Here is a 25,423-nt window from a genome sequence, read left to right as displayed (position 1 = left end):
ATGAGAAATAGTTCAGAGAGCAAAAGAGGTTGTTGCCTCAGGCAAGGCGAAATCAGGAAGGAGGGGTGCGAAAGGATAAACTGAGGCATATTAAAAATGTAAAGAGCTTTGCTCACTCTGGCAGCACATATACTGAAACTTTTCAAGTTTATTTGAGCAAAAGTCCATTCGAATTGGGCCGCATCCCATCCAGCAGATAGAAGGGAGCTCGGAGGAGCTGTAGAAAAATCAGACTTACATGGCAGGCGGGGGGTGTGGGAACAAGGGAGTTATGCAGAGCAAAAAAGCAGTTTGGTTGCGGCCAGGTTGCTCCTTGAGGAGAGGCCTCGGTCCGCCAGGTGGATACCTAACCCCAGCTTCTCAAGACCTGTTCCGGCAATGGACTGGTTTACGATTCTGCTTCTGGGAGAGCTGAAACTGTGATTACGTCTCCGTTTGGTGACGAGGGGCTTAGCACCAGTGGCTCCATTTGGACCTGCTGTCTTGTTTTTAGCAGGGAAGACGGGCGGGAGGCGGCTAATGTCTGTTTTAAGCCTTGTAGCACCGTCCGGCTTTTAAAAACTCCACACGTGTGTTATTTTGATAGAAATAGAAGGTGGATCCTCAGAAGAAACATACATGACAAAGGTGCACTTGTCATTGGGCGCTGGAAAGTTTCAGCTGTGCATTTTTGGGAAGAGGGAATACATCACACAGTTACCCTCCAGGTGGAACCTGACGCCAAGGGGACCACTTCCTGCCCCGTGTGGCTCATCACTGCCTGCATGGGGGCAAAAGGGGCACGCCGACCTTGGTCTGTGCCCAAGGCGGAGGAAGAAATGCTTTGGCCTTAAAATGTTCTCCAGCGACACATTTGGGTCACCCAGTCACGGAGGGGAACTTTCGGGAGGATTGACTAAGGATGATGCATAACCTCTGACTGGAGCCTGTAGCTTCAGGGTCACCCCCTGTCCTGCCCTAGGCCTGAGCTCCTTTCTAGTCCCTCCCACGTGACTGTCCCCTGGGAAGGCAGGCGGAGGGGGAGTGGGGGGCTCAGGTAAGAGGGTTTGGAGGGCATGGTTTGGAGGAGATACTCAGAGCTTTGGGCAGGCTTCTCTTCTCCAGGGGGGGGACTTTTCTGTACTTCCTATGCCATCAGCAAGGTAAGACCTCAAGGGCTCAGATGGGAGAAGGCTCACTTGGATTGCAGGGTCTGACATGATGGCTTCTAATACAAAATGTACATTTGATCTCCGCCCCCCTTTCTGGCACTGAGCTAAAACCCCTGGAATTTCCTGTAGAGAGAGCAACCGATGGGGATGTGTCTTATTATGTTAATGAGGTGGCTTTTGGAATGCACCTAATAGGGGACTGGTTGCCAGGGGAACCGCTCCTGTGATTAGAGGGTTGGAACTTCCAGTCCCATTCCCGGACCCCCTGAGGGGAGAGAGTCTGGAGGTTGACTCAGTAGTCATGGACCTGGTGATTTCATCAATCCTGCCTCTGTAAGGAAGCCTCCAGAAAAATTCGAAAGGGCAAGGTTTGGAGAGCTTCCTCGTGGGTGAACATGTGGGGTTCCTAGGCAGTGACTCACCTGGACAGGGAGTGGAAGCTCGGGGCCCTAGGCATGTCTTCCACCTGGCCGTTCCTGGGCCGGCTCCTCTTCTAATAAATCAGCAACGTAGTAAACAAACTATTTCTCTGAATGCCGTGAGCTGCTCTAGCGAACTGATCAAACCCGAAGAGAGGGTTGTTAGAACCTACAGTCCGTGGCCAGTCGGGTCAGAAGCACAGGGGACAACCTGGGCCTGTGATTGGCATCTGAAGGATCACAGGGGACAGTCCTGTGGAACCAATCCCTTAAGCTGTGGGCTCCGGTGCTCTCTCCAATAGTGTCAGAATTGAGTTGAGTTGCAAGACATCCAGCGGCGTTGGAGCTGCTTACTGGTGTGGGCAAAGAGCCCCACAATCCTCTATAGGGTGACACTGTGTGCCCAGGACTGGGGTGGTGCTGGGACACAGGATCTTCCGAGAGCGCCAGGTAAACCACGGCAAGCCAAGTGTGCGTACTAGGATTTCCCTGTGAGCTCTCCATCGTGGCACTGTGCAATAGCAAACAATTCAAACACAAATCAATTCAACAAATATTTATTAGGCACCTACTGCGTGCTAGGACTATCTAGGTGGTAGGAAAAAGCTGTGATCAAAAGGGACAAAAATGTCTAATGATACTAAATACAGTATGGAATAGCCACATCATAGACTATTCCCCCACCCTCTGCCCCCCAAATAAACTGCCAAGGGAGAGAATATTGTATTATATCAAGGGCGTTTGAGACTGTAAGTTCAGGAGAAAAGAGGTAGCAGACGCCTCTTGCTTTTGTCTGCCCTGCATTTCCTCTCCCTTCTGTTGGTGGCAGGCCTCAGCTTCCTTCCCTTTGCCTTGCAGAACTTCCCTGCCCTCATCCCAGGGACTTGGGAAGGGAGCTGTCATTCGGGACGGGCTTGTATGTGTGAAGCCACCATGTTGGTTGTTCTGGTTGGGCGTTGCACAACCCTTAACTACAGTCTAAACATTATAACCCAAGGGTTATGCAGTGTACAACCTGAACAACTACACCAGCAGTCCAAGCATGTGGTCCACTCTGGCCAGTTAGACACCCCTCTCCCAGAAATTCAGATCTTGAGTGGAATGCTCCATTACCAGTGGAATTATAGTTGGATCTCCCCAGTGGGAGTGCTCTGAAGAGTGCTAGTCTTGCCACCCAGGGTCTGAGATACACCCGACCCCAGCTTCTCAAGACCTGATTGTTCAAATCCGTATTGGAATCTCTGAGCCTTCTTCATATCTTTCCAATATGTTCCTTTTTGTTCCATCAGCCAGAGTTGGTTTCTGTCACATACAACTACAAAACTCTGACCGCTCAGCAGTTGTTGAAAGAGTAGGTATAAAATTATTTCATGTATATAAAAAATTATGTCTGAATATATGTAGATCATATATATTGCACATTATACCTATACTATGTGTGCATGTTTGTCTAAAAAAACCCAATTCTCTAGTAGTCAGATTATGGATGATTTTTATTTTCTCTTTGAGAATCTGTATCTTCTCAAGTTTCTACAAGAAGCACATACTACTTTTTAACAAGAAAAGTTAAAAACTAAACTGCACAGAGCTCCCACCTAGCAGAGACCGTGGGGATTTTAAGCCAAAGCCCTATTTATAAATAAATTTGCATTTGCCTGGAGCCTTCCCCAGTGATGCTAATCCAAATGGCTGTTGACAGTTGGTTGGGGATTCGGGTATTCAGATGTTGGCCATCTCTCTGCATCCCAGACACGATCAACAAAAAGATCTCCATTTCATACACCCCTGAAATCTATCGCCTTCGTTCCTAAAGAATGAGGAAAGTGGAATGATCCGCATTTTCCCCTCTTCTGAGGTAGGGAGTGCAAAGGAAGCAATGAAAGGAAATGTGTGAACAGGGATCTAGTTGTTAAACAACCACCAGAGCTGAGCAAATCAAAGTGCACGGTCTCCTACAATTTCTTCAAAATTTTTGGAGCTTTTGACTGAGAGGAAAAGCTAAGCACCGAGTAGATTGTGGACTTTGAGGGCATTGAAGATTCTATATGCAGATCCGCCGAGAGGCTGCAAAGGACTAAGGAGAGGAAGCAGGAGAGACTGGGGTTGGCTCTGAGGAAGGCTTTTGATTCAATTGAACAGATATTTACTAGCGCTTTTTATGTGGTGAGCTTGGTGCCCGTCGCAAGGAATTCAGAAGAAAACATAAGGCACAGCCTCGTCCCTCCTGGCAACTTGCATTATTATGAGGGAGACAAGATGAAAGAGCCCGTGGGTTGAAGGACAAATCAGACCACAGACAGGGCCGAGGGCCAGGGCCTGGGGTACAGTGCGAGGGGACGCTGGAGAGGCCCGGGAGAGACGCAGGAGGGGTGCGTGGCTGCGAGCCCGGGCCCAGCCTCGGAGGGTGAGAGGGGCTCCGCCAGATGCAGAAACAGTCTTAGGAAGCAGATTAGGGCAGGAGTCTCCAGGTGGAAGCTGAGAAGATTCAGCCCACAGGTCGGCTACGGGTGTTTTTCAGTTTTGGTTTTTATTTTATTTTATTATTTTATTTTATTTTATTTTATTTTATTTTATTTTATTACTTTATTTTATTTTATTTTATTTTTATTTTTATATTTTATTATTTTATTTTTAAATTTTATATTTTTATTTTATTTTATTTTTATTATTATTTTTTAAGATTTATTTATTTATTTATGATAGACATAGAGAGAGAGGCAGAGACACAGGAGGAGGGAGAAGCAGGCTCCATGCCGGGAGCCTGATATGGGACTTGATCCCAGGACTCCAGGATCACGCCCAGGCCAAAGGCAGGCGCTAAACCGCTGAGCCACCCAGGGATCTCCTTATTATTTTATTTTTTTAATTTTATATTATATTTATTTTATTATTTTATTTTATTATTTTTAATATTTTATTTTATTATTTTTTAAATATTTTATTTTATTTTATTTTATTTTATTTTATTTTATTTTATTTTATTTTATTTTATTTTATTTTATTTTATTTTATTTTATTTATTTTACTTGAATGACCTACCAAAATTTAAAAATCGATGTTGTACATATTATCACAGCTTCCAGCGATCTCAGTTCACAGACATTCCCACAGGGCAAGACGGAGAGGAGGGGGGCCATCGGTTGCCACGGCCCCCACCCTTCCCACGGCCTCCCCAGAAGAGGCTGCGAGGTTGGTTGCCCTTCACCACCCTGCACTGAGCCCACTTTGCTTTTCGACCTTGCCTTCTAGACCCTGTAGGCGTTCGAGTGGGAGACCCCAGAATGAGAGAAATAGCCCCAGTGTGGAGATGAGCGGGGCACACCTAGGGACTGGTCTGAGGTCAGAACGTAATAGGAGGCCAGGGGTGCGGAGGGGAGGCCGTCTGGCCTGCACCCAAAGCGTGAGGCCCTGCTGGACGGTACATGGAAGAGCCCTTGTGTGTGGTCAACTCGCGACGGGCACGTGCGTTGGAAGAGCCTCCGGCCAGGGAGAAGGCCCGTGGCCCCCGGATCGGGCTGCCCCAATATTCACTTTGGAGTCAGACTGAGGCCGATTCGTGCCGTGGTGACCGCCCATGACCTTGAGAAAAGTGTCTTGATTCTCCGAGTCTGCTCCAAAGCTTCTAAAACCGTGATGACAATAGCGTCTAACTGTGTTGCTGTGGGGGTAAGCACTTGGCCCAGAGCCCCGTTCCTTCATCGTTGTCATCATCATCATCTTTAGTGATGTAGACCGGTCTAAGATGATGGTTGCGGGGGCACAGGGTGGGGGGTGGGGATCTGACCCCTGGGGTCGTGAGGCAATATCTGTAGATAATTTTTGGTGACATACTGTGGGGTGGGAGGGGACACAGGATGTTACTGGCATCTAGTGGGTAGAGGCCGGGCAGCTGCTAAACATCCTCCTAGGCGCAGAAGAGCTGCCCCCATCAAGAGTGAGCCAGCCCCAGGTGTCCACAGTGTGGGGACAGAGCCCGCCAGGTCTCCAGCAGCGGTTACTGAGGACCAGCTCCACAGAGCCTCCCAGCAAGGGGGCTAAGAACACAGATTTCCTGCCCTTCCTCCCGAGGTCCTGCGTCAGCCCACCTGGAAGCTGCTCCTGCAGGTCGCATTCTGGTAACGTTGCCCAGAGTTCTGATCCCCTGCCAGGCTTGGCAGATACCTGCCTGCAGGAGGCAGCTTCTCATGCACCTCTGACGCCTTCCAGCACCGGGTGTCTTGTCGGTACTGAACTCTGTCTCTCAGGCCGGGGTGTGCATGGTCCACTGCTAGGGGCAGGTTTGGGCAATCTAGTTTGATTTAGCAGATACTAGGGCCTGTTTGTAAAGAAGGAGTATAGGAGTGGAGCAGAGCCTGACTCAGCCCCTCGTCCAGGCAGCGGCCTCGGCGTTTGGAACCCTGAAGGTGCAAGGAGCCCCACATCATCCCCGCACCTTAGCATCCTTTCTCTCTGGCGTGTGAACTGCCAGGCTCTTACTGTTTCACCAACACTGGAGAAGGACTAGAGAATGAGAACATCCTTTCCTTTCTTGGAAACGTATGATATTTTACTTCTAAAATAGTAGAACCAGGGACGCCTGGGTGGCTCAGTTGGTTGAGCACCCAACTCTTGGTTTTGGCTCTGGTCACGGTCTCAGGGTCGTGAGATCAAGCCCCACGTGGGGCTCCGCACTGGGCGTGGAGCCTGCTTGAGATTCTCCATCTCCCACTACCCCTCACCTACTCTCTCCCTCAATGATAATAATAATAACAATAATAAAATAATCATTATCAAAAAAAATAAAATAAAATAAAATAATCATTATCATAATAACAATGGAACCAAAGGCCTCATCACAATAAGCAAAGGGAAACTCTATCATTCCTAAAAGGAAATAATAGATCCAGGGAAACTACGTATGACCATTTCCCCCAAACCAAGAACAGGCTGACAGGAAGCACTCCTACTTCTGATGCCTGCCCCACACCACACCAAACACAGGCCAGTGATTGGATTGTATATTAAATGCCGTTGTTGGTCTGTATAAATTGTATATGAATTTTCATAACTTTTGAAGCTTTTGAAATTAGTTGGCTACCAGAAGCTCATTTGATTTAAGATGAGCTCTGTTCTCCTAGGGAATCATAAACACACAGGAATTCTTCTGAAGTGAAAAAAATAAAAACCAACCCTGAACATTAATTATTTTCGAATGTCATGAAAACTTTGAATGCAAAATCGAACATTTAGTGTGATTGGGTAGTGTAGCATTTCACAGACACTTCTTTGTTGACTTCTCTTCAGCATTTTTCTTTATATGCCGAAGCTACAAAGTATTTTCAGATCTTGGACATATTTATACGTCTCTGAAAATCTCATTGGTCCTCGGTGTTATGCTTATGACATCCTTGACTGTGAAGGGATGGGAAGGGATGTTTTTATATGTCTGTAGAGGTCCATGGTTATGTGCAATTAGGCACAGAATCAGATCAGTAGCATTTTTTCTTCCGCTGTAGGAAAGAGAGTCTTGAACATTTGTAAGAGTAAATAGTAAGGCCCTGAGTTTTTATTGGCTTCAGAGGAGTGATAGAACATTAAAAGGCCCTGTAGGTAGAAAAAGAATATAATAGGGTCTTCCTGGTGTCCACCTGGGTAAGGCCTTCTGATTCTGAGCTCATTTACAACAGTCTCATTGATTGCTTCATACTCTGAACTCTATAAAAAAGCACCAGTAAAGCCCTAATTCAACCCATGTTTCTATATGCCTTATGTTCTCATGCTTATAAAGCACATTTCAACATATTATGACCAGAAATAATTCATGTATTCACTCATCAACCCATTAATTCATTCCAACAACCTATTATTACATTCCTAGCACATGAGGGAAAAAAAAGGTGATCCAAAGAGACATGATTCCAAGCTGACAAGCACATTTTAAGCAAAAAGACAAATATATGAAAAATGACAAACTGGATGAAGACATTACAAGAGGAGAAAATTACAGATTGATATCTTAAAAAAGATTAGGTATCATGATTGGTTGGGGGTTTTCCCAGAAACGCAAAGTTTACTTAACAAATGAAAACCAATTAATGAAATTCATGATATTAACACATTGTATATAACATACATAAAGTATAATAAATATAATGTCATTTATTCTATATATAACTTATCCAATAAATATAATGTGATTTTTACTATGAGCTGGAGAAAAAGCATTGGACAAAATTTAACACCCGTTCATGATCAAAAGAAAAAATTTACAAATGTAGGAATAGAGGAAACTTTATTGATCTATTATAGTCCATCTGTGAAAATTCAGGGGTTGAGAGCATATTTATTGTTGAAACAGTGGGCGCTCTCCCCCTGAAGGTGGAGATGAGTCCAGGAACATCTGCTTTCACTACTACTCAAAGTCCTAGCCCATACAGGAAGGCGGGAAAACAAATGCATGATAATTGGGAAGGTGGAAGCCAAGCTTTCCTTGCAGACGACCTAATTTTTTTTTTTTTTTTTTACGACCTAATTTTATGTGTGGAAAATTCTAAGGAATCGACCAAAAACTCTACTAGCTCTATTAAGTGAATTTATCAATGTCACAGGCCACAAGTCAAAATACAGCAATTAATTAATTAAAATAGCATCCCAAGTCACAAAGTGCGTAGGGATAGATGTTTCAAAGATGTCAAGATCTTCACATTAACAACTAGATAACATCAATCATAGAAATCAAAGAACAAAATAAGTATAGAGGTAGACAGAGCCTGTTGTGGGTTGGAAAACTCAGTATAGGAAAGGTATCACCTTTTCCCTAAGTTAATCTGTAAATAATACCCTTCCTAATCAATATCTTAGCTGGCTTTTTTTTTTTCCCCCTCAAGGAATAAGTAAGCTGATTATAAAATGTACTTGGAAATGCAAATGACCTAGGATTGCTAGAACAAAATTTAACAACAACCACGAGGAAACAAGTTTGGAGAATGTACTCCCTGTGACTTCAAAACTTGCTATAAAATTATAGTCATCAAGACAGTGTGACATCGTTGGAAGATCAGAGTCCAGAAATAGCTACACGGATGGATGGTTGACAAGACTGTCAGAGCATTTCAAGGACGTTCAACAAGCAGAGCTAGAACAACTGGGCATCATGGGGGCTAGAGCCCTAATCCCTTCTACTGTACATAAAAATTAATTTGAGATAGATTATAGGCCAAATGTAAAGCTACAAACTACAGGGCTTTTATTTTTATTTTTATTTATTTATGATAGTCACACACAGATAGAGAGAGGCAGAGACACAGGCAGAGGGAGAAGCAGGCTCCATGCACCGGGAGCCCGACGTGGGATTCGATCCCGGGTCTCCAGGATCGCGCCCTGGGCCAAAGGCAGGCGCCAAACCGCTGCGCCACCCAGGGATCCCTACAGGGCTTTTAGAAGAAAACATAGGGAAATATCTCCACACCTTCGCATTAGGCAAAGATCTCTTGGATAGGAAAGCGCAAAAAAAATAAATAAATAAAAGAAAAAGGTCAATAAGTTAGGCTGAGAATTAAAATACTTTTCTTATGAAAAGACATCATTAAGAAAATGAGAAGACAACCAATGAGTTAAGAGGAAATTTTCCACAATATCTCTATCTTACAAAGGACTCCCACCCAGAATATGTAAGGAATTTACAAAGTTCACTTCTAAAAGTACAACAACTCAAGTTTTAAAAAGTGAACAAAACACTGGAGTAGAGAGCTAATGTTCTCAAAAGAAGGCATATAAATAATCGATAAGGACATGATAATGGACTCAACATCAGTAGTCAGGAAAATTGCAAATTTAGACTGAAATTAGATACCATTATACACCTACTAGAATAGTTAAAGGTAAAGAGACTGATGATGCCAAATGTTGGCAAAGATACGAATCAACTGGAACACTCATACGTTGCTGGTGGGAGTATAAAATGATAGCACCGATTTTGAAAATTGGCATTTTCTTAAAATGTCAAATATACGTCTACCCTGTAATCCAGAAATTCCTGGGTATTTACCAAAACAAAATACAAATGTGCGTCTGCAAAGGGAGTGCCCAAGGCTGTTCAAGAGCAGCTCTACTCCTAATAGCCCAAAACAGTTAACTTAGATGTTCAACAACAGAACAGATGAGCAAACTCCGGTGTGTTCATGCAACAGAATTCTAGCGAGCAACAACAATAAAAACCCAAAACAGAAACCAGCCAACCGACCCCTGATTTGCAGTAGGGCGAATCTCCAACGTATTGTGTGGCGTGTGAAAGAAGTCAGGCACAGAAGAGCACCAACCGTATGGTTCCATTTATGCGACATTTCAGGGCCAACAAAATTAACTTGCCGGATTAAAAAAAATCAGATTGGTGATTTCTTTGGGTCAGGGAGGTCGTGACGGAGTGGAAGCAAGAAACAGCTTTCTGGGGTCATAGGTGTATGCATTTGCCCAAGTGGATCGAATGGTGCACACTTAAGAGCTTTGCATTTCACTGTGTGCAGCTTCCACCTGAGAAGCATGGCTGGGTCGGACAGGGATCTTCACGAGGCTGTGGACAATGGGCAGCTTTCTGTTTCTTGTAGGGGGAGGCTCTCAGGGCTCGCCCCGTGGCCTCTGCTTAGGCCGTGCACACAGCATGGCAGCTACTTCTCCAAAGCCAGCGAGACAGAGACTCCCATCGGGTGTAGCATCCTCACGCGATTGACATTTCTGCTCTGATTTGTTAGGAGGAAGCAAGTCACGGGTCCCACCCACACTCAAGGGGAGGGCATCACACAAGAGGGTGAGCGCGGCAGCAGACCTGAGTCTGTCTACAGTGGCCCATGCAACTCTTAGCCTAAGATCCGACGTACCCACTAGGCCCCAGGCGTTGTTCTGGCCTCTCCACACAGACCCAGTGGCTTAATTCATCCATGAGCTTCAAGATCAAACTTAGTGTCCCCATGTCATTGACAGGGAAGCCACCGTCCAAAAGGCTAACTCGTCTTTCCAAGTCCCAACAGCTCGAAAATGCAAATCCAGATTCCCCGTGACTCCGCAGCATGTGTTCTTTGTCTTTCTGCCACGGGTTCCTGCCACACTTACTAATACGTGTGTCTCATTTGTGTGTCTCTCTCGTCTTTTGGAGAGACTTTACACACAGAGAGACTGACACGGAAGGGGGGCTCAGCATCCATGAGGCCCCCCGTGCCCGGCGGAGGCGGTGGTAGAGCCATATCCAAATTCCAGGTCTTGCCCTCCGGGGCCCATGCTGCATCTTCCACGGTTCCTCCTACAAAGAAGCAGCCACGGCTCAATATAGATCTCGAAGAACTGGCACCCTGGCTCCAGAAGGCCCCCAGAGCTTCACTCCAGGGAGCCACGGTTGCATTTTTAAAGGAAATCCAATCCGGCGCCCATAAAAGTCCTCATTATCTTGCTAAGGTTGGCAGTTGGGGACTCTGAGATCTCTATAAACTCCCCTTGGCAAGCCTCCACCGCAGCCTGGAAGACAGGGAGAAAGTCATCTGCATGTGTTGAGATGATGCTTAACGTCTCCCACCTCGCGGGCCGAAGGACGTCGGGAGGGCCTGAGCAGGTGCAGCAGCCCAGACGGGGCTCCGCGCAGACTCCCATCCGCCCACCTTCTGTCTGGGAGCCTCCTTCGCTCCAACCGAGGAAGCACAACCCAAAAACAATTTACTGCTCAGACTTTTATATTCCCTCATTTGTTCCATGGAAAGAACATTGGGGCGATGCACAGAAGTTCAGGTTTCTGTTCCTGGATTTCTGTCCTCGTGAAAACTAATAACCCAAGTAAGTGAAATACTAGTGAAAAAATAATCCAAGAGTTGTCCTCTGTTCATGTGTCTCAACTCTAGACGGGTCAACAGACTTTGGTCAGTAGGCCAAACCCAGCCAGCCACTGGTGTGTCTGCGACCCTCACACTAAGGATAGTTTTTAAAGGGTTGTAAAAAGAAAAACAAAGATAATTAGGGGGACAGAGACCAATCATATGAGGCCTGAAAAGCCTTCGATATTTACTGGTTCTTTCTAGAAAAATTTTGTTTTTCTCCGCTCTAGATGTGGACAGTGTCCTACAAGAAAGTGTCTATGGTCAAGTGATTTGGGAAACTGCTGGATTTAAACACAACAAATAGGTGTTCAGGGTTTGTTTGTTTGGCAAGTGCGCACCTTATCAGAGCCTCTAGTAATGACTGTTTTTTTTTTTTTTTTTAATTTCAAAAAGAAGGCTATCGTATGCAATAATCCTACTCTTATTTTGCCCCAGAACCCTTTTCTAGTGGGATGTGGTTCAGGAACTGCTTTATATTAAGACCCTCTTTGTTGGCGATGTGCTGTCAATGGGGCCACGGAGCCTGGCTAGACAGGGTTGGCACTGACTGGTTGCATGAGTTCTGTGGGTCGTTCAGCCTCCGACGCTTCAAAGCCTGAGAGCACGTGGGAAGAGTGAGGGCTCTGGGTTTGAAACATCCTCCACTTACCACCCGTGGGACCTGGGGAAGGCACTTTACCGCTCTGTGCCTCAGTTTCCTCCACTGCAAAATGGGGAGTGATCATCGCAGCTGCGTCCTGGGGCCCTTGAACAATCTCATGAGGCATTAAGTTTGTGATGCATGTGGTGCGGGGACCGGCACAGAGGGCTCAGCACAGGTGCTGGCTGTTGTTTTGATTCGTCTCCACGGTGCCGACCGCGGTGCCCGATCCACAGGGTTATAATCACCGGGGGGCAGAGCCAACATGGGGAACCAGGGGGTGCCCCTAATCCAACGCCGCAGCCATCACTCCACGGAAAAGGGAGCTTCGCTCAATTGAAGGGGGAGTCGTCGTGTCCTACGGGGCTGCCCCATAAGCAGCAATATCCTTTGTGGGGCAAGATCACCCCGACTGGGTTAAAAATATAAAACTTGGGGCACCGGGGGGGCTCAGCGGTTGAGCTTCTGCCTTCTGCTCAGGGCGTGACCCCGGGGTCCTGGGATCGAGTCCTGCATCAGGCTCCCCACGGGGAACCTGCTTCTCCCTCTGCCTGTGTCTCTGCCTCTCTCTCTGGGTCTCTCATGAATGAATAAATAAAATCTAAATAAATAAATAAACAAACTAACAAATAAATAAATCTTTATAAACGGCCTCAAAACCCCAAGTCTTCCTCCGACAAGACTGCACAAGTGGCTGCTACTGCATGTAGGTTGTCAAGTGTCGATTTTCCTCTCCCGACGTGTTGCTAATAATGATAACTGAAAATTTTGTGTCGCATAAGCAGATCTTTTTTGCCGAGATGAATTCCTCTACCTGGAGGCCACAGTTTTTACTGTGGGTTCCTAAGTGAGTCATAGCTTCCAATGTAAATGGCATGGAAATAAACCAAATTTGGTGACATAATAATAAAAAGGAAAGTCGATTTCTCTAGAAATACACATCTGTTCATCAAAGCTGGCTGCTGGTCCATTGCAGCTGTTTCCATTTAAAAACTAAACGCCTAAACATCACCCTTTACGGTGGGAAGTTTGCGGAGGACGCTTCCACGGGAGTCTGCGGCGAGGGTCTGGCGGTCGGCGAGCCTTGTTGGGCGTGTGACCCTCGGGGGCCCCTGGGCGCACCCACGGAACACAGAATGCTGTGCTTCCCTCTCCGCCGAGGCCACGGACTCAGACCTCGTGGGGACCGTGCAGGGGACAGGGGATGGTGAGTTTCTGGACAACGAAATGGTCGGTTGGACACTCGGAAGATTTTCCCAAAAAGGCATCATCGGTACGTTGGACGGGCTGCAGCCCCTGGTCCCCTGTGTCGCCTCCCTCTGCGCAGCGGAGAGGGGGTCGGGGCTGGGTCGGCGTCTCTCCCGCTGGTGTCCGTGGCTCTCCACGCAAACCGGTCAGAAGCTGAGCCTCGCGGTGCTTAGCGCGGACGGCGGGTGTCCAGCGGGGTTGTGGGGGGGCTCCCGCCCCTCTGTGCACGCCCTCCCACTCCTGCGCCCCCATCACCAGTGTCCTCCCTGAGCTCCCCTTTCCTCCTGGCGCAGTGGGGACTCTTCGGTAGGATTGTTTCCCACCTGGAGCCTCCGCACCCTCCAGGATGACCTGAGTCGTGTCCCTGCAGGACGACCTGCCCGGGGGAAGGCAGGGCAGCTGGAGCTCAAGCCCCACTGAAGCGACGTCTCCGATCCCCACTTGGCTGGAAGAGTGGGGATCCCCGTCGGAGCCCCCTGGGAAGGCCTGAGCCACTGTCTTGGCACCTGTCTGGGGCCAGAGGACACAGGGCAAGGGGCAGCACGGTGCCCTGATCGCTTGAGGGGGCACCGTGCATGGGAGGAAGGCCGGGCGAAGGCCAGCCAGCGGCTCCTCAGCTCGCCCTGCACCCCGGCGTGGCTCTGGGGTGAACATGCCGTCCTCGGACGGTGGCGGTGGCCCCGGCGCATGTCTGTCTCCTGACGGGATCATTCCTGAGAGCTGAAGCTTCGCTTCTTAGCATCAAGAGGCTGTTTAGCAAGAAGCACGTGTCCGTATCTTGTTCTCAGAGGCTTTGCGAACGCCGCCCCCTCCAGGAGGCCCTCCTGGGATGCCCTCATGGGTCTCTGACCGGCTCATCAGCCACAGAATCGGCTCCCACGATTTCTGACATAACTGACCTTTGTAAACACCTTTGGGACCCGGAAAACCCGCTTCATCAATAAGTCAGAGGCACACGTGGCGATCCGGGCACGGGGCGCAGGTGGGTAGGACCTGAGACGCGTCCTGCCTGCCCCCCTCAGGGCCCCCGCCCGCCCAGTCCTGCCTCCAGCCGCTCCCCGCCCCAAGCCCCTGCAGCCAAACACAGAGAAGGCGCTGCTTTAATTTTCCGCAGCTGGATTCTCATAGTATCGAAAATAACTCGTGAGAGTCACAGCTCCTCTACCTGTTAGAGAATTCCTTATTAAAAAAAAAAAAAAAAATTGAGGGATGACCAAGTGCAGAAATACTGTTTTCCTCTGTCCCTGTAGGCACTTCAGTGGTGCCCGAGGGCCTGGCAGCCCGGTTCTGGTCCCAGTCCTGGTCCCGCTCCCCCGGGCCCACCCTCCTCTGGGCCACGTTTCAACAGGAGCCGAGCGGAGCCCCAGGCTGCCAGGAGCTGAATCGCGCGGGGCCTTGCATCAGCTCGGGCGACCGCCGGAGGTGGAAGGTGCCTTCTCCCAGGACGGGTTTCGGCGGCATCGCCCCGGGAAAGAGCCAGGCTGGGGACACATTTCTAAATGCAAAGTAAGAGATCCCCCGTCCGGATGTTTCCTCTGAGGAAAGAGGTTCTTTATTTTCCGCGCGTGATGGCGAAGCCGCCGCCGCTGTCTAGGTGACAGAAGTGTCGGAAACGTATTGTTCCTTCTCTAATTTCCCCACTGGACACTGGGTCCTTAACGTGAACCCTCTCCAGGTGCTCTTGTGACCGTAGTTACCCTAAAGGATGTGCATGACCGCGGGCGGGCGGCACGGCGGGGAGACACCTGTGCGGCTGGAGCCGCCAGGGTTCAGGGAGGGAACCGGGATGGACCAGCCTAGACTCTGGAGAGCGGGGAGGGAAGCGGGGTGTCCGGAGGGGGGCGAGGAAAGAATGAGAAGCCGCCCAAGGCTGGGGTGGGCTCAGGTCCACCAATTGCTCCTTCGGGATGGCCTTGCTCCGCGGACCCAGGGTGTCTCCCGGGGAAGGTGTCTCACACAGAAGCAGGGCTGAGCGAGAACCCCAGGGAAGAAATATGGTCACGGCCCTAGTGTGGGTTGCACAAAGTAGCTTTGCCGTCCTACCCTGTGGGAGACTCTGAGCCTCTGCCTTGGAGATGCTGATGCAACAAAACGCAGAGAAGTCCCAAACAGAGCATCGTTAGGGTGATTCACGCAGTCGTGAGGGTTGCGTGGTCGGGGTCACGATCAGTGCAATGGTTCAAGAAGTTAGTGACCACACGGTGGGGTTAGATCCTAAGTCCCCCTCTTTGTGGTTTGGGTGCGTTCCCAGCCTCCCCACCGCCCACACATGCATGAAAGGCCTCTGAGCCCTCGGCAGCCCGGGCTCTCGGGCATGAGGATTTGCATCGGCCCCAGAGACAGGCCTTGTGTTTCCAGAAGACAGAGAGTCCAACTAGGATGCTGCGCGAGACGGTTCTGCAGAGAACTCCGAAGCCAGAGAAGATCAGGGCTTGAGAGAGAGCAGGGTTGGGGGCTGTGAGGAAGGGGAAGGAGGCAGGAGGTGGGGCGGCAGGGGAAGACGGAGGGGTGGGGAACGCTGGTCCTGGGCAGGAGAGAGGCGTGGAGCAGGACCGTCCTTCTTCCGGGACCCCTGGCCCCTGCCGGGGAGCAGACGGGGCTGCTAAGGGCTTGTGCGCGGGTCGGGCCGACACGGGTGAGCAGCTGCTCGGCCCCTGGGTGCTCGGGCTCCTCGCTGTGCGCTCGGCTCTCCTCCGCTGCCTCCCGGGCCCCGGCCTTGCAAGACGGGGGGCACTATGGTCCAGGGGAGGGCAGGCCCTTGGCTCTCCTGGGGAGGGGTGGCTTGTGGGGGGCCCAGGGCAGAGATGCACAAGGATGCCCTTCCCTTGGGGGGTGGACCCGCGGCCCCTTACATCTGTATCCTCCTCGCCACCTCTCGGGCTGACTGGCCGCCACCCCAGGGACCTGAATCCCTGAAGCTTCTTTTGGGGACTGTGGGACGAAGGCACCTCTTTAAGAGCACACTCCGCGCAGCTCTGGGCGCCGATGTGGCCTGAACCCAGCGCTTGAGGGAAAGCAGAGCGTCGCAGCCTCCAGCGTGGCAGTTGTCAAAGCTGACGTGCCCCTGAATCACCTGAAGGGCTTTTATGAACACACCAGCGGCTGGGCTCCAGCTGCAGGGCTTCTGCTCAGCAGGCCGGCGGGCGGGGGTGATAATCGACATTTCTGACAAGTGTCGGGGTGACGCCGACGCCGCTGGTCCCGGGAGCCGCCGTGAGGGCTCTTGCTCTATCAGGCCTCTCGTGGAGGCGAATGCAAACTCTCTCCGTCTCCACGTCCTTCACTGTGACATGGAGACATCGGCTGTGAGCCTCATCCCGTCCTGCAAGAGCATCTCACACGCCAGAGCCTTTGCTTTCAGGGGCCGAGGGTGAGCCGCCCCCTGCATCTGGGATAGAATCCGAAAAGGGCGGGTGGGTGAGAGATTATGCCCCTGCGATGTGCAGGCGGGAGATTCACGAGGCCTGGCGTGCAGGACAGTGGTCTCGGGGCCTCCAACGAGCCTCCCAAGCCCTTCTAGAGGCTTCGTGTTTGGAAGGAGTTTCTTGATGCACAGTTTGCAGATAGTGATAAAAAAAACGCCCCCTGAAGAATGACAAGGATGTGAGAAAATGCCTCTCTGGTTCCGTTTGCCTCGTCAGAATCGATAAATATTTATTGGCCTCCCAAAATGCTTGGGGTGCAAGAAGCAGAACCAAACATCCAAGAGACACGGGCCTTGGCCTCCAAAGAGACCACACTCTGAAGAGAAAATCGAGAAACAGGGGAATTATCTTTGGGAAGCAAGGCAGATGTGCTTCCCATGAAGGATGCCGTTAGCTTTCCACAATGGATGTGGGCCTGAAATTGTGCACATAAATTAATGCCTTTGTGTAGCAAGTTGATTCTACATGCACGAGAGGAGCCAACTGTTTAAAGGAACCTGGCAGAGAATCCTTCTGGAAAAAAGAGGCATCGCTTACTAATATGAATAATCGTCCCTCTCGTTTATCGACCTGATTAGCTTCGATCTTTCATTTTGGTAGTTCTGAGCGGCCTGGAAGCAAGTAAGAGGAACTTTTCTGCATTTTAACTTTGGAGAAAACGATCGACAAGCTTGTATCAGAGGTTCCTTGTTAAACGTCTAATGCGCGTCCGGTTGGGTCACCTCTGGCTGCCTTGGTGATTCCGTAGAGCCGCGGTGCTGCGGAGTCTTGCTCGCCGCATCCTCCACCTGAGGTCCAATAAGAGAATTGGGGGCGCTCGGGTGGCTCTGTGAGGCGCCCCCCCCTCTTGGTTTCAGCTCAGCTCATGACCTTGCGGTCGTGGGATCCAGCCCTGCATCCGGCTCCACGCTCTGTACGGCGTCTGCTTAGATATTAGATACTTTCGCCTTCTCCACCTCCCCTCCTACGCGTGCTCTCTCTTTCTCTCTAAAATAAATAAAATCTTTAAGAAAAAAAAAAGAATGAAAATGCATCAATAGTCAGCCAAGAAGGATCACTTGAGTTAAGTATATTTTCTTGGACTTTTGAGTTTGTGGAAACTGATCATCAAGATAATTCTCAGACAGGGGCACCTGGGGGGCTCAGGGGTTGAGCGTCTGCCTGCAGCCCAGGGCGTGACCCTGAGGTCCTGGGATCGAGTCCCACATCGGGCTCCCTGCATGGAGCCTGCTTCTCCCTCTGCTTGTGTCTCTGCCTCTCTCCTCTCTGTCTCTCATGAGTAACTAAATAAAATCTTTTCTAAAAAATGATGAAAGACAGTAGAATCAGAGACTGACATGGAAACAGCCTGTGTAAGCAAAGTAATGTGGGAAGGCCTCCCTGAGGAGGTGACATCTGGGCTGAGTCCTGCAGGGTGAGTAGGAAGCAGCCGCGTGTATCGCCGGAAGAACCACAGTCCACGCGAAAGAAGGATTGAACCGAAGGAAGTTAGGACAGCAGATGAGGACTACAGAGGCAGTCTGCTAGGAATCTTTTTTTTTTTTTTTTTTAAGATTGTATTTATTTACTCATGAGAGACACAGGAAGAGGGAGAAGCAGGCTCCACGCAGGGAGCCCGACGTGGGACTCTATCCCAGGTCTCCAGGATCAGGCCCTGAGCTGAAGGCGGCGCTAAACCGCTGAGCCACCCGGGCTGCCCCAGTCTGCTAGGAATCTGCTGCATCCTCATGGGCCAAGCAGACGTGAGGGAAAGGGATGCATCCCACTGGGTCCTGGAGCACCAGGAGGCAGGCCTGGGATGCCGTTTCCCTCTCTGACTCCAAAGTAATATGTCAAGAGGAAAGATGGCTCCCGGCTTCACGGGGAATTGAAGAGTATTTCAGAGATGAAAGTGAAGAGATGAAAGTGATGAAAGTGATGCCTTTTTCTAGGGGTTTGTTGTCCGGTTGATCCTTAAATGGATCTCGTATAGACGTGGGTAAGTAAAATCCCTCCCCTTCTTGCAAAACCAGTTTGTGCAAATTGACAGGAGCCCATTGGAATGTGCTCGCCTATTGAGTTCTTGTTGGTAGCTCTTGACAGCCACCAGGCCTTGGAGGCGACTGGGAATTAGCTGCTCTCCTGCAACCTTGCTCCCAGGTTCTAATGAAAGCATTTCTGAAACCAAAGCCTGCGCCACATGCAGAGTTTTCTAGGAAGCAGACAGCGGGCCGTACAAGTTGTTGTGTAGGCACCACGAAATGCAGCTGCCTGTCCTTGTAGGTGCTCTGACCACACATCCCATGGCACCCTCACCCCAGGCAGACAAGACAGTTTTCAAGAGAGAGAATAGGGTTCATCTCAGAGTGGGCAACAGACAGAAGCCTTCAAGTCATTGGCTGGACCAAGGACTGTGTGGGGCCTAAGTCTCAAGCCCTATCCCAAAGGAAGATTGGGGAAATGCCTGTAAGGTTCTTACACCCGCTTCAGGCAAGGGTGGGGAGTCCTGGAAGATACTCCAGGCATCTTGAATGACATGAATTACACCAATGAGAACTCTCTTCTTTTTTTTTTTTTTTAAGGTTTTATTTATTTATTTATTTATTTATTTATTTATTTATTTATTTATTCACAAGAGACACAGAGAGAGAGGCAGAGACTCAGGCAGAGGGAGAAGCAGGCTCCATGCAGGGAGCCCGATGTAGGACTCGATCCCGGGACTCCATGATCACGCCCTGGGCTGAAGGCAGATGCTCAACCCCTGAGCCCCCCAGGCGTCCTGAGGAACCCCTTCTTACATGCATTATGCTAACTGGCAAGCCCCACTTATGCCAGTGAAAATCCATCTGGAACCCACTTTGGGCTCAAAGCCTCCGATGTGGACCAGAGTTCAGAAGTAAGGAAAGATGGGGAAGCCCTCATGGGAACTGTCAGGTGCGTGGTCTTCCCAAGTTAGGACTGAGGTCCACACCCCTGGGAGGGAGGAGATTCCAGACCACGACGCTGACTGTCCCCCTGGAGAGCGGCTGAATCCAGCTCGTGTGTATGTAACATCACCCGCACGATGCTGCAGGATTTGACAGTAAATTACGCGCATCAGAACGGGCGGGCACAGGCTGTGTCTGTGCTGGGAATGGGCACGGGAGACAGGATAGTAAATTGAATAATCTGATTGACCAACAGTGATCCCATGTATCATATTGGAATTGTCCATTTCCCTGGAAAACAGTGTGGAGGTTCCTCAAAAAGTTAAAAATGGAGCTACCCCACGACCCAGCAATTGCACCGCCAGGTATATTTACCCCAAAGGGTAAAAACGTAGCGATCTGAAGCGGCACCTGCCCCCCAGTGTTCACAGCAGCCATGTCCACAACAGCCAGACTATGGAAAGAGCCCAGATGCCCATAGACAGATGAATGGATAAAGAAGATGTGTATGTGCGTGTGTATAATGAATATTTGCCATCCAAAAAAAAAAAAAAGAAAGAAATCTTGCCATTTGGAATGACATGGGTGGAACTAGAGGGTGTTAGGCTAAGCAAATTATGTTAATCAGAGAAAGACAATTATCGTATGATCTCGCTCTTATGTGGAATTTAAGAAACAAAACAGAGGATCGTAGGGGAAGAGAGGGAAAAATAAAATCAGAGAGGGAGAGAAACCAGAGGGAGACTCTGAAGTATTGGAATCAAACTGAGGGCTGCTGGGAGGAGGTCGGTGGGAGGCCGGGGGGATGGGGTAACCGGAGGGTGGACATCAAGGGAGCCTCGTGATGTACAGAGTACTTGCGTGCTATGTGCGGCTGACGAACCACTGACCTCTACCTCTGAAACTAATAATGCACTGTATGTTAATTAATTATAAATTTTTTAAAAAGCACAGAAGAAAAGGAATCGTCCATTTCCAAAGAATTATGGTCCATTAAACCATGTTCTACCTAAATACACTGCAGCCTTTTGAGGGCAGAGGCTGGGATACTTCCAGCGTGGCTTGGGGACCTCTGTCGCAGCTCCGGGCTAGCGGTCCCCGGCATCTTCCGGCAAGATGACCCCTAATTTCAGTGACCTCTGCCAGGAAGCAGCGTACTTTTGTGACTGTTAATTGAAAAAAAAAAAAAAAAACTGATGATAATGGAAAAGTTGTCTAGAATTCAGCAACACGTCCAGTTTGCCTCTTATCGGGCACAATAGCATCACACATACTTGACAAAGGATGTGTAGGGGGGTCAGTTTCAGAAAAGAGAAGAAATCAGAGAGGCATCCCCACACACACACAGGTAGACCCCAGGTGTGCTGGCGACCCACACACCTTCTCTGTAAGTCGGTCCAACATGGGCAGCTGGCCCCAGGCCTGGGGGGATGCCTTTGTTCAGGTCCAGGATGAAGTCGGTGGCTTATATTTATGGTAATATTGTAGGGAAACCGTGTGTCCTGAACTGTGGGATCCCACACTTCCTGCGATGAGACGCTCACACTTGCCGGAAGGTGTAAGGGCACCTCGAGGAACGTACCCGGAGCTGAATGTACATGATCAAGTCAATGCAAGGATAGTCCTTGGAGTCCAGAGTCCGCACGGAGGCAAGACCCTCCCTTGCAAATATTCCCCGGGACAGGTGTGACTCTGGGCCATTAGTTAACCCACAGGTGAGAGAAGTGCAAAGAGCAGATGGAAAAGGAGTGATCATTTTGCAACTTAGTGTATCAAGTCAATGCGTGGTCACCTTAAACCTGGAAGTGTTACACGTCAATCACATGTCCGTAGGGGCCCTGGGGGGCTCAGCGGTGGAGCATCTGCCTTTGGCTCAGATCGTGATCCCGGGGTCCTGGGATCGAGTCCTGCTTCTCCCTCTGCCTGTGTCTCCGCTTCTCTCTATGTATCTCTCATGAATAAATAAATACAATCTTTTAAAAAAAACCCATATGTCCATAAAGCTGGAAACAATTTTTTAATAAAATAATTTAAAAAAAAAAGAAGAAGAATGAGTCAGGACCCAGAGCCCAGATACCGCGAATGAGAATGCAAAGCAGCTCACTGTTTCTTGGGGGAAGTTTCGCCGTCTTGATCATCCTCAGTAGTGTGCCCTGGGTCCCCAAATGTACAGTGTACCCGGAAAGAACGGGTCCATTAGCGTCTGAGACCAAGTCTGAAGCGGCCTGAGTCAGCATCTCTCAGCTGCACAACGGGGGGTCACTGCAGCCCCCTCGGAGCCGCTGTGGTCTAAGGTTCCATGAGAGGACCCAAGTGAAGTGCATAGTAGGTGCTCGATAAACAGGTGGGCACGTGAGTCCTCGGCTCCGGCGCCAACTCGTCGCAGCACAACAGCCCCGGGCAGGGCCCGGGACGTGAAATGGGTTCGGCAACGAGGGTTTTCATTTGCGGAGCCGATGCTCCTGCGGCGTCGTGGGGTGGGGGGAGTCGGCTGTAAGGAGCCGCAAATGGGATTTGCTTAGTGTCGGGATCTTCCCTATCCGCCAGACATTTATGTATTTTTTATGTTGGAAAAGCAATCTCGTCTTGCATAATAACCGAAGAGGGGTGGCTGCTCGCCCATATTCTCCTTTCCTCGTTATTCCTGCGTGAAAGCTGATGGGAACGAGGGCCGTGAGTTGCGCTGCTTGGATGGGAGACGTTCTGAGATGTCGAGCTGCTCCGTGTAATATAGACATTTTAAAAATAGTGCAGGGGCGGGGATCAACGGGCCGTGAGTGTGTGTGCGCGTGTTTCACCCCGGGATCGGCTTCCCCTCCATCAGTGAGCCCGGCAGAAGCTTCTGTGTGCTCCAGAGCTGACCACCACGCAGGCCCCTTGCGGAACCCGAGGGGCTGGTCCTGAAGCCTCCACCCCCGTGGAAAGACCGAGCCCTGTGAAGCTCGCCATCCCGCGCCCCTCCGGCTCAAAGACAACGCTCTCCGTGGCAACAGTGACAGAGAATGTCAGAAGAGCAGTTCCCCAACCCAGGGAGCCTCCACCCACCCGCTGCGGGTTGCGGCCGCCCTGACCCCTGGCGCAGCCGATGGGTGGCAGGAGTTGGAGCTGCCGCCCGAGAGACGCAGGGGAGCCCCTGAGCACGGGTGGGCAGCAGGCCCCGGCTCAGATTTGTCTGCCTGGGGGCAGAGCGGTGACCTTGCCCGTGGGGACAGCCACCGCTAACTCGGCTGCCAACGCGTGGGTCCCACGCACAGGCTGACGAGCTGCCCACCAGGCTTACACCGGGCTTTCCCGGACGTCGGTGTCGTCGGAGTCGTCAGTGTCGTCGGTGTCCTCGGAGTCGTCAGGCTCGGGGCTGGATCGCCGTTGTCGCAGCAGCCGTGGTGTGGGCGGCAGAGCGTTTGGCCGAGAAGACAGGGAATCCCGAGGAGGGAAACAATGGTTTGAGGGCTGGAGGAAGAGGGCCCAGCATGGCAGTTAGGAGCGGGCAACGACGGCGTCCCTCTGGTCCCTGAGGCGCTCCTGGCAGGGACGGAGGGGTTGAAGGGCTCCCAGCCTTGACTACCGTCGGCGGTCGGGCAGCTGGGGGTGGTCCATGTGTGATGTCTTCAGGCATTTTGGGGAGCCCGCTTCATGGGGACTCCCTGCAAGGTGCTGGCGGGACACAGCATCCCCCGACAGACAGGGACTTGGGCCCTACAGAGCTTCCGTCCAACCCCGGACTTTCCCACCTGTGACACTGTTGACATCTGGGGCCCCCTAACCCTCTGCCTGGGGGCTGCCCTTGAATTGCAGGGTGCTCAGCAGCGCCCCTGACCTCTACCCACCAGATGCTGGTACCAACCCCCCTCCGGCTTGTGACAACCAAGAATGGCCCCAAATATTAGCGAATGTCACCGGGGTGGGGGCAGGGGTAGGGGACAGAACTGAGAACTGGGGATCTAGCCCAGTTGAAACAATGCTGTCCCTTTCTGGAACGGCCCTGGGGGCTCCAGGGAGGCCAGGATCCGGCCAGCCTGTGGGCTTGCTAGCGGGGGGGGGGTCCCCTAGCTGGCGGGGTGGCGGCGGGGCCCTTTCTGCCCTCGGTGCGTATTTCCCGGGCGCGGTGAGCGAGCGCAGGGCCCAGCGCGGCGGGCAGCCTCTCGGGCTTTCTCACGCCCATCGCGTGTTCGGTCCCGTGCCCCGTGAGGTGCCGTCCTGGCCGCTCTCTTTCCTCGCGGGCGCCCAGCGATGCCGAGCCAAGCGGCCGACCCTCAGGAACAAAGCACAGGCCTCGTGGGAGCCCCGTGCGGACACTCTCAGCCCCTGGTGCCAGGAGAAGCGCGACGCCCCTTGCGAGTGTCACCGCCTCTGAGATCCGGGCACCGGGCCCGCGGGCACCTGGCTCAGGGCAGGTGCTCGGCAACCGGTACACGGGGCCGCGCCTTCATGGCTAAGAGCTTTTACCGACGTGCAGCAAGAATAAATGTATGCAAATAAAAATATTTAGGGCATGAACTCTTGCAGACGTCCTCCTTTAGTTTTAGGGACGTCACTTGGCGCCAAGTCACGTCCGGTGCCTTCGGGGCTGGGAAACTCCACCGTCCTTCACTGTCCTTCAAACATGAGACTCAGGCCGTCCTGAGTCGCATTTATCTGACACCGCGCAGCTGCTTCAGGCTTTTTGGTGTCCTCCTGCCACCAGATGCTCAGGATGGAAGATGAGCCCGTTTCTAAGGGTAGGGACCCCACGCCAGCAGTACAAGGGGGTGCTGGTAAGCACGTCGGCATTCATGATGCTGTTTGCTTTAGGACGCTCATAAGATGTGAAAAAGCCCATGGGGGGTTAGAAACGGTACATCCTCGTGTGTCCGGGAGGAGTGGCAACGGCCTGGGACCCTGGGACCCTGGCACCCTCTTGCCATCCCTGCCATTTCAGCAGTCGGATTGATTTCCAATGTTCTCCTGGCCAGACTGTTTCAAGGTTCTCAATAAATACATAATGAGGGGCCCTGGGATGACGTGGGGTGGGGAGGTCACTTGTCCAGCCATTGAAGGAAATAAGTTACAAGCTTGTTGAAATGTGCGCCGACGTTACATAATAATAGGTGCTGGAATTTGGTGGGTATTTACTATTTTTCTAATCTGGAACCATATGTATACGGGTGTAGTGTACATACACGGCACCTGTATAACGTGTGTACAATCACACGGCCCCCAGAGAAAAGGGTGGAAGGTGGAAGGTGGTGTGTGATAACCCCACTTAAACCCAGAGGTTACGTAGCTTGCCCTAAGATCCTAACCCTCTTCCCCACGAGGTGATGTCGTCATTGTTTTCCTCCCCTAATGAAAGAGAACGATCTCACCGTTTATCAGTACCTGCTGTTCGCTGGCGTGGCGTGTGTGCTTTCCGTGCATTATGTCGTCAAGAGCTCAGAAGAGCCCAGGGGGCAGGCAGGAAGGGGTCCTCGTTACAGACGCGGGAGCAGCAGTGCATACAGGCGATGGCAGTGCCCAAGGTCACCCAGCCCACGGGAGACACCTGTGGACTCAGGAGCCCCTGCTCTGTCCAGTCCACCTGGATGCAGGCAGCTTCCAGGATGGGCCAGGTCCTAGGCTGGGAGCTCGTTGAGGTCAGAGACCACCTGACTCACATGTGTCTCCCCAGAAGCTGGCACTGCTTCTTAGAGCTGTAGGTGGAAGAAGGGACAGGAGGAGACAGAAGGAGATGGAGGCCCCAGGAGGGGCAGGGGTGGCCTGGGGGACGGGACAAAGCAGTGGGGAGACAAGGAGGAGGGAGTTCTGTTTCCAGAACTCTC

The 25,423-nt window shown here is 51.0% G+C and overlaps 1 protein-coding gene and 1 long non-coding RNA gene across 4 annotated transcripts in view; one reads left to right on the top strand and one right to left on the bottom strand.

Annotated features, from left to right (window-relative positions):
* Positions 1-25,423, top strand: part of KAZN (kazrin, periplakin interacting protein) — a 1,011,580-nt gene that overhangs the window by 392,385 nt on the left and 593,772 nt on the right. The gene's annotated exons all lie outside the window — the stretch shown is intronic.
* LOC112660417 (uncharacterized) lies at positions 129-25,401 on the bottom strand. The gene is made up of 3 exons (XR_003136902.3): positions 24,984-25,401; positions 1,179-2,081; positions 129-660 (listed from the first exon to the last, which is right to left on the bottom strand). It is a non-coding gene; the product is annotated as an uncharacterized LOC112660417 (long non-coding RNA).

This window comes from Canis lupus, chromosome 2 (genome assembly GCF_003254725.2).
Source record: "Canis lupus dingo isolate Sandy chromosome 2, ASM325472v2, whole genome shotgun sequence".
In the NCBI taxonomy this organism is placed as follows: Eukaryota; Metazoa; Chordata; class Mammalia; order Carnivora; family Canidae; genus Canis; species Canis lupus.
Note: the sequence above shows the minus strand (reverse complement) of the source record. Positions and strands in the feature narration are given on the sequence as shown.